Source organism: Amblyomma mixtum, chromosome 7 (assembly GCF_055824585.1).
Source record: "Amblyomma mixtum isolate Tamu chromosome 7, ASM5582458v1, whole genome shotgun sequence".
In the NCBI taxonomy this organism is placed as follows: Eukaryota; Metazoa; Arthropoda; class Arachnida; order Ixodida; family Ixodidae; genus Amblyomma; species Amblyomma mixtum.
Window position 1 is genome coordinate 87,176,639 of NC_143018.1, and position 12,313 is coordinate 87,188,951.

At 48.5% G+C, this 12,313-nt stretch overlaps 1 protein-coding gene across 6 annotated transcripts in view; it reads left to right on the forward strand.

Annotated features, from left to right (window-relative positions):
- Tdh (L-threonine dehydrogenase) overlaps positions 1-12,313 on the forward strand; it is a 63,360-nt gene that overhangs the window by 23,037 nt on the left and 28,010 nt on the right. Inside the window, exon 1 of one of the 6 annotated variants that reach the window (XM_089553076.1) lies at positions 8,484-8,620. The exons of 3 other annotated variants lie outside the window; for them this stretch is intronic. The gene's annotated coding sequence lies outside the window, so the exon portion shown is untranslated. Of the gene's footprint in view, positions 1-8,483; positions 8,621-9,312; positions 9,626-12,313 lie in introns of those variants that run through there. 2 more of the 6 variants (XM_089553074.1, XM_089553072.1) reach the window with 2 other exon arrangements.

Here is a 12,313-nt window from a genome sequence, read left to right on the forward strand (position 1 = left end):
ATAGTCGCACGCTGCAGCCTCACGAACCGCGCACAGAACGCGGTCATTGCGGAATAAACTCCGATCGTCGCGGACGACAGCGGCATTGGCTCTCCGCCGAGCATGACGAAATGCACTCCTTCGATTGCGATGCCAGTGCACAACACTCATTGCCCCGAGTGGAAAGCGTCGAATGCTTGCATTTGGAGCTGTATGCCAAGTAGTGATGCAAAACTATCGATAGTACTATCGATACTATCGATAGTTGAGTCACTATCGAACTATCACTATCGATAGTATCATCGATAGTTCTATTGATAGTACTATCGATAGCCGTATCGATACTACTTGTCATATATAGTACTATCGATACTATAAAATCAACCCCGTGTACCCAGTGCATCCTAAACTTGGCTTCCCGGGTGTATGGTATGGAGGTTATGGTACGAGTCACTGACAGGACTCGCCTGTTTTTACGCCCTACGCGTCACCAAGCTCTGCAGACGTTCCCTTCGTAAAGTTACTGGATAAAGTGTTAGTGTCGCGAATGTCCTAGTTGCGAAGCATGTGTGCGAAAACCATTAGTGCAGCGGTTACGTCATCAAGCCAGCACAACTTGTGCTGTTTGTTCTTTCATCGGATGCAGTTCCAGATATTTTTCCGAACTGTTCCAGTGCTTGCTCTTTCATCGGATACAGTTCCAGGTATTTTTCCGAACTGTTCCAGTGCACGTTAAAGAAACACAGGTGGTCGAAATTTACCCGGAGACCTCTACTACGGCATCCCTCATAGCTTGAGTCTCTTTGGGACATTAAGCCACATGAGACCGTCAAACCAATCGGGTATCACAAATGTTTTGTTTATATCGCTGGCCAACAAATGCATGATATCAATATTGCTACTATCAATAGTCTTACCACCGACAGTTTCACTATCGATAGTCTTGTAATAGATAGCGGTACTATCGCTAGTAGTACTATCGATAGTCTATCGATAGTAACACTACCGATAGTTTTTTTACACTATCGATAGTTTCAAAAAAACTGTCGATACTATCGATAGTCAATTTTCCGATAGTTTTGCATCACTAATGCCAAGGATGCAGAGGGTTAGGGGCAGTAATCACGAAACACCGCAAGGCGAAATATTCGATCTGTCAGCTATGCATGCATCCTACTACGCATTAATCCTACTAACGGCCCTGAACATAACCACACGCATCCGCCCCGCCTCCCCCTCCCCCCCCCCCCACGCACACACACTTCTCTCAGACACCAACTCTATCGTATCACGCGATCGAAGAGCGAAAAGGACACATGAACCTGAGTCGCCGACATGAGCGCTGCGAAAACGTCAAGCTCCCCCATCCCTCTCTGTCTCCCGCTGAGTTCTTTCAGTCCAACTCTAGCGTATCAGGCGGTCGAAGTGCGAAAGGAAAGCATGAACCTCAGTCAAGCGCTCCGAAAACATCAAGGTTCGAAAGTGACGCGAAAGAGAGACGCGGCGGTAACGTCAACAGCGCGCTCTGCAGGTTCGCCTGGAATTAACCATCCTAAAGACTTAATAAACAAGATCGCAAAAGACAACAGACAATCAAATAAAAGTAATGATCAGCACAAGCGCTGTTCGCTAACTACTGCTACTCATTGTACTCTCGTCCCCCGCGCTGCTTTAAGCTTCGAGGTGAATTAGAACAACTCACTCAGCCACCGATACTTTTCCGGCCTCCCTCCCTCCCTCCCTCCCTCCCTCCCTCCCTCCCTCCCTCCCTCCCTCCCTCCCTCCCTCCCTCCCTCCCTCCCTCCCAAGTTAGGTAAATTTCTTAATTGGTAGCGAGGTGCTGGAAGTAGTAAGATAATACGCTTACTTAGGGCAGGTAGTGACCGCTGATCCGGATCATGAGAGGGAAATAACTCGAAGAATAAGAATGGGGTGGAGCGCATACAGCAGGTTCTCTCAGATCATGAATGGCAGTTTGCCAATATCCCTCAAGAGAAAGGTATACCACAGCTGTATCCTACCGGTACTCACCTATGGGACAGAAACGTGGAGGCTAACAAAGAGGGTTCAGCTTAAGTTAAAGACAACACAGCGAGCTATGGAAAGAAAAATGACAGATGTAGCGTTAAGAGATCGGAAGCGGGCAGGGTGGGTGAGGGAACAAACGCATGTTAATGACATCCTAGTCGAAATCAAGAGGAAGAAATGGGCTCGGGCAGGGCATGTAATGCGAAGGCAAGATAACCGCTGATCATTAAGGGTAACGGAGTGGATTCCAAGAGAAGGCAAGCGTAGCAGAGGGCGACGAAAAGTTAGGTGGGCGGATGAGATTAAGAAGTTTGAGGGGATACGGTGGCCGCAACTGGCAAAGGATAGGGTTAATTGGAGAGACATGGAACAGGCATTTGCCCTGCAGTGGGAGTAGTCAGGCTGATGATGTTGACCTTTGCACTGTACCTCAGGACAACCCAGAAAGTGGTGGCAAAGCGATCCGGACGAGGATTTACGGGTGAAAAAACTAAAGACGCAATGGATTAAAAGGATAATAAGGACAACTACATCAAATTTGTGTTAGTAAAGAGCCGATTTTCCTGGCTAAGTTGATGCTTGTCCGGAAGCAAAAGACACATTTATTGCTCAGAAAACTGGATGTATAACTAGAAAATTATTTTCCCCGCCACTCGATTCAAACTCAGTAGACGAGAGGACTCCGTGATCACCATTTAAAAGTAAATGAAGGTGTAGCCAAGACTCAGAGATCTGCGAAGAACAGACAAGCCGTCCTGACGTCACCGCAGTTTGCTTCCGAAAACGGCTGGTGGTCGCAATATTTGTGTTGTATTTATTAACGTTTCCTACCTTTTAAAAAGAAAGGAAAAAATCTCCGTTTTCAGTGAAAGCATATAGCTTCGTCGTGATTCGAACCAATAATCCATCGCTGCAGACGGCTCATCAGAAACAGCGGCCCATATAAAAATGGGGTTAACATGAAAAAGAAAAAAGTTTTTTACCTCTGTGGTCTCTAAGCTGTAAGGGGGAGAATAGCGCTATTTGTCTGAACGTCGTCTGGTTCACGACTGTTCCGAACTCGTAATGCACTAAAAAAAATTGCGGGGACACTTTGGGAACTAACGTGTTGAGAGGCGAAAGCCGAGGACACTATGCCGTGACGGCTTCCGGTGTATGTGACGTCACACCGTTCCCGTGGCTATATCGATACCCAAATTATACATCTTTCGCGGATCTTAAGTGTTAATTACACTTAATTACACATTTTCCCATCAAATTTGACACAAATCCGACGTTTTTCCGACCATTCTGTGACAATTTTCACTATGCCGTGACGACTTACGGTGGATGGGACGTCACACCTTTCCCGTGGCTATATCGAGGTCTGTGTTATTTTGACGCAATTTCGACATTTTTGACTATAGTTAATGAACTAATTACTCGAGAGTCATCAAACGTGGCTTCTAGGTTCATTTTTTCCTCCTCTATCTGAAGCAACTATTCGTTTTCTCCTATCTCTTTTAGTTCCTGAGTTAACACGCGGCCAAAAGTGTGACTTCCTCTGCTAACGGACGACATGTATGACCATTAAAGGCTTTCGCCTTAGTAGTAAAGAAACACGGTACAGACATTCTTATTGCGCTGCGCCGACGAAGCGACAGCGATCAGTGCCGGCTACTTTGGCTGGCTGAAGCATAATTTTCTACGGGAAGGAACAGCGCGACAGAACCAGGACATCGGAAGAGGAACACAACACGCGCGCGCGTTACGTGTTCCGCTTGCAACGTCCTGTTTTTTTGACGCGCCATTCCTTTGCGTAATAATAAAATATGCACCAACCAGCGCGCATGTTGAGTTCCTTTTCCAAAGTCACGCTTTTTTTTTTTTGTCGCGCCATTCCTGTTCGTGAAAGCGACACAGATCGTTTCTGCAGTCGTTCCAAACGCCTCGTTTAGTTTCTACAGCCGACTTAGCAGGTACGTCAAGTGTAAGTCGCCCACTTTCTTCCCGAGATAGCCACGCTTTAACGATCACGGCAACAGTGAAATTTATATTAATAATGGCTTTATTTGTCTAAGCAAATGTGCAAGACAGTTAAACCCGGATGCCGCGGTGGCTGAGGGGTTATAACGGGTGTTTCAGCGAACACTTTCGAAACTTCTCAAAAGCAGGCTTTTTGGGCTAGAAATATGGCTTTTGCGGCATAGTATTACCAGTGTTGGCGGACACCAGAAAACAGGTGAATCGTCTTAAGTAGTCAGCTGGCCTGATTTTTAATAATTAACTGTTTAGCTAGTAGAGTTAGCCGCCTAGTTGCAATTATAGATATGTAGCCTGTCGTCAATAACAGCCGTATCAATTTTTATAATTTCGAAAACGCGAATACCCTCGCCGCTGTAGCTCGACAACTGCATCGTACGAAAATGCATGAGCTGTCCAAAGCATGCAGACAAAGCTATCCCTCCAGTGCGCGTAACTAGTCGAAAGAGCCAAATTTTGTCGACCCTCAGCGCCAAGGCTAATAGTGTTTTCGCAATTATGAAAACTGAGATGACTATTACTGTCGACCGGCTACACATCTCTAAATGAAACTGGACGCCTAACTCTACTAGTTAAAAAGATAATTATTAAAAATTTGTTAACCAGCTTACTACTTATGACGATTCACCGATTTTCTGGTGTCAGCCAACACTGGTAATACTATGCCGCAAAAGCCATATTTTTACCCCAAAAATCCTGCTTTTAAAAATTTTTGAAAGTGTTCGCTGAAACACCTGGTATATGGTGCTCGGCTGCTGGCCCGAAAGACGCGGGTTCGATCCCGGTCGCGGCGGCGGAATTTGTTTGGAGGCGAAGTGCTAGAGGCCCGTGTGCTGTGCGATGTCAGTGCACGTTAAAGAACCCCAGGTGGTCGAAATTTGCGGAGCCCTCCACTACGGCGTCCCTCATAGCCTTAGTCGCTTTGGGACGGTAAGCCGTATAAAACCACAGTACTGCTGAACCTCGTTATAACGACGTTGAACGGGCCCGACGATTACTTCGTTATAGCCGTAGCTTCGTTATAGCTCGTCTTGACCGAGCCTCCAAGGGGAATCGCCATTCCTTCGTTACATTATTTCGTTATAAGCAGTTACGTTATAATGAGGTTCGACTGTAAGAATAACCAGACCAGGATATACAGGTTGTCCAAGCTAACTTTACCCAAGGGTTGAAAGGTAAAATATTTGAGGTTAAGCCAGGGAAACCACTTACATGCAGCTACCAGCCGGCTTGCGCATCTAGGCAAATTTTTGTGTTGATAACAAATAAGGAGTAATTAAGATAATTTCTCTAAATACGCAAATATTGACTTTAGGCTGCAGATGTGAATAGCAAAGTTGGAGAGCACCTTCGGAAACCCCCATTCTGTTTATTCGCGATAAAGAAAGCCTCACGTGTATCGTTTTTCCGAGCTCCAAAGAAAGTCCTCGAAATACAAAAAAAAAAAATGACGTGACTAGTGCATTCGCGCGCCACGATTGCGCTGCTCTCAATCCTGGCTTGAGCGAACGAAATCAGCTACTGGAAAGGCGCTGCGACCTCATTGCTCCGGCAGGCCGATATGTCAGCGGTGGTTGCGACGCAACTTGCGCCGTCACGCTTGCAGACTGGCTCGCGCGGGCGTCGCAACCACCGTCGACATATCGGCCTGCCGGAGCAGGGGGGTCGTCGCGTCATACCAGCAGCTGATTTCGTTCACTCGAGCCAGGATTGAGAGCAGCACAATCGTGGCGCGCGAATGCGCTAGTCAAGTGATTTTTTTTGTATTTCGCGGACTTTCTTTGGAGCTCGGAAGAACGATACACGTGAGGCTTTCTTTATCGCAAATAAATAGAAAGGGGGTTTCTCAAGGTGCTCTTCAACTTTGCTATTCACATCTGCCGTCTAACGTCAATATTTACGCATTTAGAAAAATGATCTCAATTACTCCTCAATTATTAGCAATACAAAAAATTGCCCAGATGCGCAAGCCGCCTGGTAGCTGTATGTAAGTGGTTTCCCTGGCCTACCTCAAATATCTTATTTTCTAACCCTTGGCTAAAGTTAGCCTGGACAGCCTGTATGCCAAAGCCTGTAAGCCCATGTTAGGGAAATGGAGTGAATCGAATTCAGTGAAAAATCCGGTTAAGACTGCAGCGCCTCTGTCGGACGACATGCCTGTGCTGCGTCAATCGGCTGAAACGCAGCCGGGAAGTGGTGGAGTCGGGTGGACGTGAGGCGAGGCGGTTCCTAGCTGCCTTCGTGGAAACTCGATCACGCCACGGCGGCGGTTGTTTACGTCGGCCGCAAGCTTCCTCTTTTGTTTGTTTTGCTCGTCTAGCGCCTGCCCGCCTACCTGGCCGACCCGTTTCGCCATAGTTATATAGTATGTGCGCGTCTATCAACTTCTGTCCTTTATTTATTTGTTTTTCGTTCCTTCGCTTTCTGCCCTCCTGCCGCGAGCTGTCTGGCTCGCAACGTATACTGCCGCATTTATTCGGTTTCAACCATACCGCTTTTAATAATACTACAGTTTTCATTTCTTTGGAGGAGAAATTCTAGAGGCCCGTGTACTGTGCGATGTCAGTGCACGTTAAAGAACCCCAGGAGGTCGAAATTTCCGGAGCCCTCCACTACGGCGTCCCTCATAGCCTGAGTCGCTTTGGGACGTTAAACCCCGTAAACCAACCAACCAGTTTTCACATGGCGCATAGTGTGATGGCAGGCGCTTATTTGCGAATCTTAACAGCACTATACCGTACTCTAATCACATCACGTTACACGATAGTGGAACTTTGTAGAAAAATCTGCAGGGAGGGCGTACCATAGGCAGCTCTGTTGCTACGAACAGAAATAAAGCAATACCAGTGGTGTTGTTAGACTATGTACGCAGTTTGCAGGTTATCGAAGGCCTGTAAAACTTCCTATAATGTCCAGCGGAAGAACCGGTGGGATCTAGCCTGTTGACATCGAGGACAATATGCATGCGTTCACCCACCGGAAAACCTATTGGTTTGGTTTATGGGGGATTAACGTCCCAAAGCAACGCAGGCTATGAGAAGCTTACAAGGGTAGACGTGCAGGCTAGTTGGTGAATCATGATTCTTTAAAACAGCGCAAAAGAAAGGGACACAGATAGCGCTGTGTGTGTCTGTTCTATCTGTGTCCCTGTCTTTTGCGCTGTTTTAAAGAATCAATGCTATGAGAGACGCCGCTGTGAAGGGCTCCGGAAATTTCGACCACCTGGGGTTCTTTAGCGTGCACTGACATCGCACACAGTACACGGGCCTCTAGAATTTCGCCTCCATCGAAATTCGACCGCTGCGGCCGGGATCGAACCCGCGTCTTTCGGGTCAGCAGCTGAGCGCCATAACCATAAGCCACCGCGGCGGCCCCGGAAAACCTATTGGGACCTATAGATGGGGCCTAAGTCTATGCCTATCCTATGTCTATCAAAATTTTGACTAGGGAGGTTATCTTTGTTACAGCAAAATAAAAGTTCAGCTGCGTACACACTGATAGGCACGCTTCATGGCAAAAGAAAATTAGACGTCAAATTGATGCCGTGATAAGCTTTATGTCACAGAAATGCGGAAACAAACTATATATTAAAGAACAACACAGTAAGGCCAACTGTCACTGATAGCCGGGAAGAAACTAGCCGGCCGCCTGTTGTTGTTCTCATGTCAACCGGAGTACGTGACAGCCCTTATTGTCTTTTTCCCTTCCTTTGGCTATATACTCTCGAACCGACAATTAACGGGGCTCTTTTCGCCCAGCGTCGCTATCTAATGTGGTAACTGCCAGCAGTGTTGCCTCCGGCCACGAACTTGTAAGTCACGAAAAAGAAAACTGCGTCGAACAGATTTTCAGAAAACCTCTTTAACGTTACTGCGACTGGCGGAGGCCTTTTCCGTCAGCTTAGTATGTGCGTACCAGCTGTCAAACCGTCGGCTGTTATTATCTCGCCAGCGTACGCTGCTCGGTCGGCAAGTCACTCGGCAACCTTAGGTAAGAAAAGCATATTGTTAGATTAGAAATTTTGTTAACACTGCCGCACTTTCCTTTTGACACTTGTCGTCACGATAGCAATAACAATCATGTCAAGGACATGATGATGGCACGAGTGAAAATAAAAGGAGGATGCTTGTGATCGCTAGAGAAGGCGGTGGAAGGCTGGGATTATAGTCCCGAAAATACGGTACGTCTGCTCACACAAACTCCCATCCGTCTTTCCCCCGTCCCCCTGCATCGCCCTTCATTTAAATCGGAGAGCGCTCTGGGCGATCATCCGCGAGCGTATAGGAAAAACCCAAGGTCGATTCTCTCTTTTCAGACCGCTGCGAACGTCCGAAAAACGTCAGACGCAGGATCGACGAGGAGGTGACAGGAGAGAGGCAATATGAGGAGAGAGTGGGAATAGTGTGCGTAGAGCCTTTTTTTTAGATGGAAACATATATAACTGGGACGCGGGACGAACAGTAAACACGTTGGATACGGTCACTCGAAGACCATTGTAGAGGACTGCCAAGCACGCTAGGCTGGTGACGACACTCGAGTTTACTGCCTCGAAGTTTTGCTCTGTCCAGTCACCGTCCCTTGTCTATTGCCGGTGCAGTATGACGTTTATTCTTTTTCGTATAAGTATTATGATGATCCGACGCTATCAATCCCTTTTCAAGCGATCCCTAACAAACACGTGCGACCCTGAAGGCAGTGCCACACGTGGTCAACGTAGACTCGATAACCGGTGCTCGAATAAGGTTGATAGGGTTTGCATGGCTATCATTTCGCCACCGAAGAAGGCGGCGATCTGGTAGTCGTTCACGGGAAGACTACACCTTTCCTTTCCATTCTACTGCAGTCAAATTTGAGTAATTTAAACAAGACGTGGTGTACAACCGCTAAATCGGACTTTACGCTTCTTTGTTGGACTCCGATCGTCGGACTCTGGCATTGACTGAAAGGCGTCATCCATCTCCACAGAAGCGCACAGTGCGGCCGGAGGTCTCGCTGCCCGCTTGACCCGGCGACCCAGTCCGCGCAGTCGACCCTTCCGTACGCGTTCGCGACCTTCGCCGACGCTGCGTCTCGGAGAAGCTTTCTGCAAAGTCGCTCACGACGAATGCGAAGGTCGTCAAGGAACAAGAGAAAGGACTGACGAACTGAGGGAAACGTTCGATGAAGATTGAGGAGGAGGAGGTAGAGAGTACACAAGACGCGTAGAGGCGCGGCACGGGCGCGTTTCCCCTTAGCGCCGCTGACGTAGGCTACCGGCGACGCTTGTCAACCGCCGCTCGGCAGGGGCTCGGCTCTGACGTCGGCGGCGACGCACCCGACGCGCTTTCTAAGCGCGCAGCTGCTGCTGTTGGCGCTCGCGCGCCCGACCTTCGCTTTGCCGTTGTTCCACGCCGCTCGTGTGTACGTGCCCGCCTCCGCTACGTTGGCCCACGATCGTAGCAGCGGCGGCAGAGGTCGACGTGTTGGTGGCTCGACAGGTGTGTCTGTGCGCGGATTACCTGTGCTGCAGGTCTCGTCCTGTCGTCGCGATCCGCCGTGCAAAGAAAAGTACGCTACTGCCAGCTGTCCCCGACCCTGTGTATACACTGCCACGTGAGTAAGCAACTCCTTCTCGGATGAATTTGCGACGTGCGTTGTGGATGTGTTGTAAGGAACACCACCTGGGTGTTGGCTTAGCTGTCTCTAGCCGTCGGCGCCAGCTCGACTGAACGTGCGCGAAAGGTTTACCGACGCCGCTTCAATGAATGGCTTTCATTGGTGTGAAGTCCGTTCCGTTTTGTAGTAAGCGTGTGTTCTCTTCGGTGGTTCCACACGGCTTCTGCATGTTCGAGTCTGTGACCGCGCGACGAGCTTGAATGGCGCCCATTAGTTGTAGATGGAAAAGGGAGGCGCTTTAATGTGTTCGGTGTCTTAGAACAGTAACTATGCGATAGTGTTGCGCCGGTATAGACGGTGGCGTGTATTAACGTGCTCTCCAAGAGTAATATCGCCCCTCGCCGCCAGAGTGGGCCTGAGCATACCTGAGTCACGTGGCCCGGGTAGTTGGCGCCCTCTACAACGTGTCACCTTCGGTCACGTGCTTCACTTGCACTGGGGTGCACTCACGAGGCGCGAGGAGGTGGTAAGAGGGTGCGGCACACAGCCATCCATCTGCACTGCGCTTATTTTTAAGGCGTCAGCTATTAAAGCAATGACCTTCCATGTGTCGTTGTCACTGTCCCCATGAGGTGACGTCACCACACTAGTGATGCAAAAGTATCGATAGTACTATCCATAGTTGAGTCACTATCGAACTATCGATGGTAAAAAAGACTGTCGATAGTGCTATCGACTAACTATCGAATTAACTATCGATAGTTAGTACTTCCGATAGTACTTTCGATCGTTCTATTGATAGTGCTATCGATAGCCGTATTGATACTACTTGTTATATATAGTACTATCGATTCTATAAAATCAACCACGCGTACCCGCCGCATCCTGAACTTCGTTTCTCGAGTGTGTGGTATATGGAGGTGATGGTACGAGTAACTGACAGGACTCGCCCGTTTTCGCGGCATACGCGTCACCGAGCTCTGCAGACGTTCCCTACGTAAAGTTGCTGTGAGCGTGCGAATGTCGTAGTTGCAAAGCATGCGTGCGAAAAGCATTTCTGCAGCGGTTACGTCAGCAAGACGACGCAGTGCACGATGGTGTCGTGCAAGCCAGCACAACTTGTGCTGTTCGTTCTTTCATCGGATGCAGTTCCAGGTATTCTTCCGAACTGTCCAGTGCACGTTAAAGAACCACAGCTGGTCGAAATTCACCCGGAGACCTCCACTAAGGCATCCCTTATAGCTTGAGTCTCTTTGGGACGTTAAGCCTCATGAGACCGTGAAACCAATCAGGTGTCGCAAATGTTTTGGTTATATCGCTGGCCAACGAATGCATAATATGAATATTGTTACTATCAATAGTCTTGCCATCGATAGTCTTGCTGTCGATAGCGGTACTATCGCTAGTAATACTATCGATTCTACTATCGATTCTACTATCGATAGTAGCACTATCGATAGTTTTTTTACACTATCGATGGTTTAAAAAAACTATCGATAGTATCGATAGTCAATTTTCCGATAGTTTAGCATCCCTACATCACACAGCAAGGTCACATGACTCGTCGTCACCCATTCAAATCGGTCACGCCACGGTAACCCCGGAACACATTCTCGTCCCACTTTTCCTCGCACATGCAGCTGACGCTTAAACTCGTGTCACATTTCCCGAGCGCTCCTCCAACTTCTCGCCGGCGGATACTCCGTAACCGGAGAGGTTACCGCGTATCTGCGTTAGGCGTAGCGTAGGCAGTTTCGTAGTAGCATAGCCACTCGTATTTCACGGCGGTAACTGCATAAGGAACGGATACGCGGTGACCTTAGAGGCGCTCACCTCCGCAGAAACTCGCCATTGCACGTGACGGTTTCACTCTTGCGTAGGACGCGGGCAGCGAACCTAGCTTATCCGCCACCCGTCAGACTTCCTTCATTCCTGGCGCTGTTCGACGTTGTCCAAGGACGGCTCCAACAGGTTGAGCGCCGAAGGTGACGAAGAATACGTCACCGTTTGCAACTAAACTTCAGAATGTGGAAGCAGTGAGTCGGTGACCTTGAAACAAAAGACGTAATAGTAAAGCCGCACGGGCGGCGACGCCAAGTGCGTTTCCTTAGTATGTGATGAACCACTTCAAATATTTAAATCCCAGCAAATGACAACCGCCACGCGCTGACGTCATTTGCAGACCAGCTCCCGAACCGGGGCATGATGGGAAGTGCGAGGCAGTATCGACGGAAGCGCGGAGCCGCAATGGAAGTAGCATAGGCAGTTTCGCAAGTGTATAGTATATTCATTCACTCGTATTTCACAGCGGTATAACCTCATGAGAAAACGGAATAATAACGCGTGTAACCGCTGCCCGAGAAGAATGACGCCCCGGTGGGTCTGAATGATTAGGTATGCAGGTTTCAGCGGACGATTACGTGAAGCGGGTGCGTGGAAAATATATACATATATAAATTTTGGCGCAGTGACGTAAGTCAGTTTCTTGAAATGAGTGGAAGCCAGATGGTACGTGAATGCCAGTACCAGGTGACTGGGTTACGAGACAGCGCTACAGTAGATTCATTCCCGAGAACCAACGTCCCGTGAACTTTTGCTGCCGACTGCACTCGCGGCCTGAGAGCTCACAGAGTGCTCACAGCTGTCAAGAAGTGACATCCGCTGATTAGTGTCTTTATTTATTAAATAC